The sequence below is a fragment of the Egretta garzetta genome, unplaced genomic scaffold (genome assembly GCF_000687185.1).
Source record: "Egretta garzetta isolate BGI_Z169 unplaced genomic scaffold, ASM68718v1 scaffold149, whole genome shotgun sequence".
Lineage (NCBI taxonomy): Eukaryota > Metazoa > Chordata > Aves > Pelecaniformes > Ardeidae > Egretta > Egretta garzetta.
Window position 1 is genome coordinate 2,944,956 of NW_009269998.1, and position 6,610 is coordinate 2,951,565.

Genomic DNA, 6,610 nt, shown 5'->3' on the forward strand with positions numbered 1-6,610 from the left:
TTAAGGAGTTCATGAAAAGGTTTTCGTCATCTATTTAAGGATGCATTTGCCGTGAATGAGCAACTACCAAGTATTAATTTAATTTGGTATTGACTGGCTGGAAGGTTGATATCATTCCCTGCCTTTGTCCTCAGCAAAACAAGCTTTATTACACTACATTTCACTATGGTTTTTTTTTGGTTGTTTTTTTTTTTCATTTAATTTCTGTATATGCATGCCTTGAAATAATTACCAGGCAGGGTCACCTCCAGAAGAGTTACTCAAGGTTCTGATTTTGGCAGATTTCACTGTACTGTTGGCATGAAGTCATCCTGACTGGGGAGCCAGAGCCATGGAACAGGGCCTGGGAATGCACTGAGACCGGTCCTGAGGGAAGCCTGCACGGCCCTTTAGTCCTCTTCATAAATTCACTCCTGAGAGTATGTTAAGTGTCTGCTGTTCAAGATAAATCAGTTATCAGAACAGAAATTATGTCCAGGCTGAATAAAGTGAATATAAGGGTGTAACTGGCACCTTGAACGAGGCTTTTTCTGTATCTGAAAAATAGCTACTGATTTAAAAAGTAAATCAGTGAGCGCCTTGGAAAGGCTAACTCAAAAGAAAATAATCTGTTGAATGATGCTGATCCCATAGGAAGTGTCATTTTACCTCGAAGCAAACAACGACAATTTTGAACATCCTTGGAAACACGTGTTTTAAAATAATTCCTTGGCTAAGCTGAGGTGACAGAAGTAACTTTCAGGCTTAGATTTGCTTTGCAGAAACCTTTTCTCTGAATAAGGTATTTCCCAAAAGCTTTCAATTCACTGTCATTCCGAGTAAAACACGTGCGGGGCATATTGCAAACAATTTAAAAGGTCACAGTTGTCCCAAGAAAACTTAAGTACTTGGCAATTCTAGTTAATTTTGTTAACCAGTATTTTGCCATTCATTTCTACAATTATTTTACTGATGCCGTAAGTTGAATCTTACTCAATATCTGTGGTTTTTCTCATTTAATATAGTTGATGTCTGAGCTTAGCTGACTTTTTTTGTAATAAGACACCAGACGCAACCGGTAGTTGATTTCTGCAAATAAGAATCAGTTACTAAATATTCAAAGTTTCCTACTTTATGCTTCAGAAAAAAACCTATTTGTTGTAACATGCTCATGTGCTGCTCTGCCTCTGTGTTCTTTAAGTGCCCAGAAATACCCGTGAGGACAGCAAATAATATTAATCCGAGATCTCACTATAAATTCAAACCTGCCACACGCTTGCTTTGAGAACTGGGACTGTCTACAGCTGTACCTGAATTTTTCATACCACCATCCACTCCATGTACAGGAGCTCAGTGTCACAACTACACTGTTTTCCATGTATTTTATTGGAAAAAGGCTCAATATCGAAAATGCACAGCATCTTCTTAGAGGAAGGTCGATCTGTTGGAATAAGATGAGAGATTATACAAAATGAATAGGAAAAAAATAATTGCAGCGGGGAGGCTGAGCCTGAACAACCTTGTTTAATACGAGTAAGCAAGCGTGTGACAGGCTTGCGTTTATGAGGGCTCAGATCAATAATATTTGCTGTCACCACAGGTATTAATGTCCTCTAAATGTACTGAAGCTCGTATTTCTGTAAACCCAATTTTAAAACTCAAGTCCAAGCTCAAATAACATCTACAGTTTCATCTATGGAAGATTATTTAAGTGCTCCTTATAGACTGAAACACATTTTAAAGTAGAATCATAGAATCGGTTAGGTTGGAAAAGCCCTTTAAGATCATCAAGTCCAACCGTACCGCTCCCCTACCCCTGCCATCCCACCCCCAAACCCTGGCCCTCAGCACCGCCTCTGCCCGGCTGTTAAATCCCCCCAGGGCTGGGGACTCGACCCCTTCCCTGGGCAGCCCCTTCTAGTGCCTGACAGCCCTTGTGGAGAAGAAATTTTTCCTAATGTCCAACCTAACCCTGCCCTGGCGCAACTTGAGGCCGTTTCCCCTCGTCCCATCGCCCATTCCCTGGGAGAAGAGGCCGATCCCCACTTCGCTACAGCCTCCTTTCCTCCTTTCAGTATTTTCCTAAAGGAGTGGTTCTAAAAAAGGAGGTCCATAAAAATCCCCATAAAACTCTGGTTTTTAGGAACATGCAGCAATAATTTAATCATGGTGTTATTCACGGGGCTGTGATTGGCACTTAACGAGGGAGCTGACGAGGCTGCAGCCTGCGCCGCGTCCCCCAGCCGCCCCTTACAGGTTACCCCTCAGCTCCAGGAGCCTGCAAACGCTGTCGCCCACCACCGCAGGAGCAAAGAGGGCTCCTTGTTTTCTGAATGTGCTTCAGCCGCTGTTACGCTGCCCGATACCTGCTTTGGAGTGGAATAAGGAAATAGAAATGCTAAATTGTGTCCCCGCCGCTGGGAGGAGCGGCTGGGTCAGGAGGGAGGTGACTGCTCCTGAGGGGAACGCAGGGTGGGGAAATTCCAGCTGGGTTAGCTGGGGTGGCTTTAGTGAAGTGATTTGAGAGTCTGAGAAAGGCTCAGAAGGGGTCAGAATGTTAAAATTAATTTCTCTTGAGGAAAAAAAAGGCTTTACATCAGAGCATATCTTTTGTGAATAATGACATAGGAAGTTTTCCTTTCTTGTGAAAAGACATGGATACAGAAGCGGCTGGGTAAGAGTTTACAAAATCCCATATCCGTAGGCCTGGTATTTCCTATTTAACCTACTTTTGGCTGTAACTCAAGCTCCAAATTACGATTGTTTACTGACTTACAAAAAATACGCCTGTTTCTTTTGCTTTCCTGGTGAGTAAGCCTCTGTCATGAGGCTGAAGAGGGCTTAGGATAGTATGAAAAGAAGTCCATGCTGTGTGTAATACCACCACGAAACTTAAAATAAGCAAATTACTGCGCATATTCCCGTACCCATTAATACAGTTACCTCCTCAACATTCATGCTTGTATCACCGATCTGGTTAGCGGTGTCCCTGCTCTCTGCAGGGGGGTTGGACTGGGTGACCTCTAGGAGTCCCTTCCAACCCAAACCATTCTATGATTCTATAATCCTATGATTTTATGACTGACAATTTGCATCAGGTCTCGTTCCCTAAGCATGCCCATTTCATGATGTATTTAGTTCATGAATACAACTCGGTCATATTGTCAGAAAAGGGCATTCGTTATTAGGAAACTATTTCTAGAAGGTGGCCAGTAAAGATGAAGACTAGAGATCATTTCGGTTTAGTCAACGCAGAGCGAGCTAGACAACTGGTACCAGCTTTCTTTGTCCGATACATAGGCTATTTCCCTAGTTATTAACACAATCTTCTAGTACTATTCCCAGTGAGATGGTCTACAAATGGGGATAAGATAACCCATACAGGGGAACTTGTTATTTTGCATTCTGGTGTCTTGGTGTCTCTTTCAGGCAGGAACAGGAATTCTCCAATTTCAAACAAAACCAAGTCCAGACTTTAAAAACCTTCAATGAGAGGAATAAAACAATGACAATAAAAACAGTAATGTTTTTGAAATAGTTTCAAGCCTTCTGATAAATGCTACTGCTGATAGAAGCTCAGTTGCCTTTAAGAGCAGAGTCACTAATGAAAAGATCTGAAGCGGTGGCCTGTGCTTGCAGTGAAGTGTCACTGATTCTTGGGTGTAACGCTGTGACAGAAGAGGTTATGTCCAAGCTGCTTCTTTTTTTTCCAAATACAGTTCCTGACACTGTGCTGTGCATGACATTAAGAAATAACCTCAGAATTGTCTTTGCTTGGGCTTCACCAAACGTTAAGAAATAACCTCAGAATTGTCTTTGCTTGGGCTTCACCATCACCCAAACATTGTAATACAAATCTTAAACTCACGGACAGAGATTAATGCTCCCTTAACTGAACTACTTGTGTTCAGTCCCTGCATCTTGAGATGAGGATAACAACGCCTTTACTCCAGACAGGGAAAGGTACCCAGGGGCCATCAGTGGTGGATGGGTGTCCTTCAGAGGGCTGGAAATAACGTGCCATCATCAGAATTCTTGCAACTTTTTGTCTATTTCTAGTTCAGAGTTCTGTGCTGTCACTACAAACGAGCACTTCTGGGTAACTTATGCTCTTACTTAGAATCCTAGAATGTTTTGGGTGGGAAGGGACCCCTAGAGGTCACCCAGCCCAACCCCCCTGCAGGGAGCAGGGACACCTTGAACCAGATCAGGTTGCTCACAGCCCTGTCCACCTGGTCTTGAAGTAACCTTGGGTAACTTGCCCTATCCTTCCCAGGTAACATTCACGATAACCTGCACTCTCCTTTCTGGTTAATACTCGTTGTGTTCCAGCACAAATATGATAAACAAAAGAACCAACTTTCTGAACTGGTGGTAAAGATAGCTTTGTACTGAAGTAAGAGGAATTGTGCCCTCCAGAAAATAATTTTCTTTCTAGTGTTAGGAAAATTTCCCAGCTGATTGGATAAGGAAATGGTTAAGATATTTATTGCCTATTTTTTCTTTTTAGCAAACTCAACAAGCACATCATTAACGCCAGGATGAAGTACATGAAGATTGATGCTGTGTACTTTGAGAGTTCTTAAGACATCTCCCCGTGAATGAGTTAAGATCATTTCCTCTTCAGAGAACAAAAAAAGTGAGTAAAAACACTGAAGGGGGATGGATTTGGAGCTGGTGGTTTGGGGGTTTTTTGTGACAGGACTCCTTTTTGAAAAATGAGGTCAGATCAGGTAAATAGTAACTTGTCCGGTCTGGAGGGGCACTGAGCGCACCCCCTGCTCACTGCAGGGGGGTTGGACTGGATGGCCTCTGAAGGTCCCTTCCAACCCAAAGCATTCTATGATCCTACCCTCCCCGGCTGACCACGTGGGAAGCAGTGCACACGTATACTTCTAGTCAACAAGTACAATTTAAGCTCTTTTGATCTTCTTCCAGACTTCCTGAAATACATTAAAATGTTTAACTCCTGAATGTTTTTCTGTAGAACATTGAAAGTATTTTTAAGACTAATATGGACCTCTCCTGTATTCCTGGTTTTTTACTGGCTTGGAGGACTAAGAATTCTGCTGGCTAGGTTCCTAGGTGGAATATCAACATGTATAGAAACATCTGCTTGCATTGCACATCTTGGTTTAAAAAACACATGAATAATAGACCCGGTCTGGAATTCTGAGGTCTGTTCTTTCTGGTTTTATGCCACTTAGGCATAAGTAAGTGCAAGAATTTCTGACATTTTCAGTTCATTTTGGTAAGTAAGAGAAGTTTTCCACTTCTTTCCGAATGCTCCCTCCTGAGAAGAATTCCGTATTCAAACCCAGGCACACAAAGCGCTCGCTTTCTCTAGGTTTCATCTTAGACAAGAAATCCACCGGCCTGTGGAGTGCAGCAGCAGGACAGATCGTTGTCCTCGTGAAAGATGGTCTTTGAGAGGACCCCTCCCAGACTGCTGCAACGATGCATGCAAGAATTGCCAGTCTTACCTGGTTTTCAGTGAGGATCCAGTAAGAACGCCAAAGTGATGCCCTGAAGCATTTTTGTCTTGAAAAAGGGGGATTTCAGTGCCCTAAATAGATGGAGCCTCCCTAAGGACTCAATTCTTAACAGGCCCCTTATGAACTTCATGGAGTTGAAATTTAGAAGTGTGTTTAATCTGTAGCCAACCGGAAACACCGCTTTGAGAGCTACCGCTGGGTGTTCTTTCAATAGCTGTTACCTTGCATTTCCCATTCCTGACAGTCACCTTCTCTGCTGCAGCTTTTGCTTCTTTGCATGTTTTGTGAATTGTTCCTCTTTATTGGCTTACATACACGATTTTGGGGGGGATTATATATAATATATATAATCATTGTATGAGTACATTCAAAGAAGTAGCAGTCATAGCAGTAGTGAAGAACAGAGGAATCTGGTTTTTAGCACTATCAGTTTTAGAAAGCCCTTAAAGACCCTGCGGTGTCCGACAGCACCAGGAGAGTTAGCAGTCACGCAGATGTCACTCGCACGCGCGATTTTGCGTAGTCTCTTCCAACGTCTTCACATATGTTACTTAAAGCGATGCAGTGAATGCCTTTCTGTGATTTTACATAACACATAGTGGATGCGCGTCATTGAGTGGGGACGCATAGGAAATGTCCCAAACATCTTTTTTTCCAGGACTGAAAGGTTAAAGGGCATGGTGTTGACCATTGCCTTTGGTCCCTACCCATTGACTGAAGTTACTGGAGTGAGGGCAACATAACTGGGATGCCACCCAGGACCTGTTCATAGCAACAGGACGTTCTTCAATGGCTATGGAATCATGTTGCTCAGAAATGGGAGAGCAGACGCCAAGTGAGAGTTGACCACGTTCAGCAATTAATGATTTAGAGCAATTAATGATTTAGATTAAAATCACACAGGGTAAATAATTACATACAATTTTCATATTGACTAACTACTCAAAATGTAGGAAACAGGGTAAATTAATTTCCAAGTAGCTAATGAGATTGCCATTTAGTTTTGCAGTGTATTGTAGCACTGTCGGTCATATTTCCAACAAAAATAGTGTATTGCGGTAACCCTTGTTTGTACACAGTGTTCTGGTTATAGAATCTCTCAGTAGGGATGAATTAATCTGTGTTGCGCAGCAGCA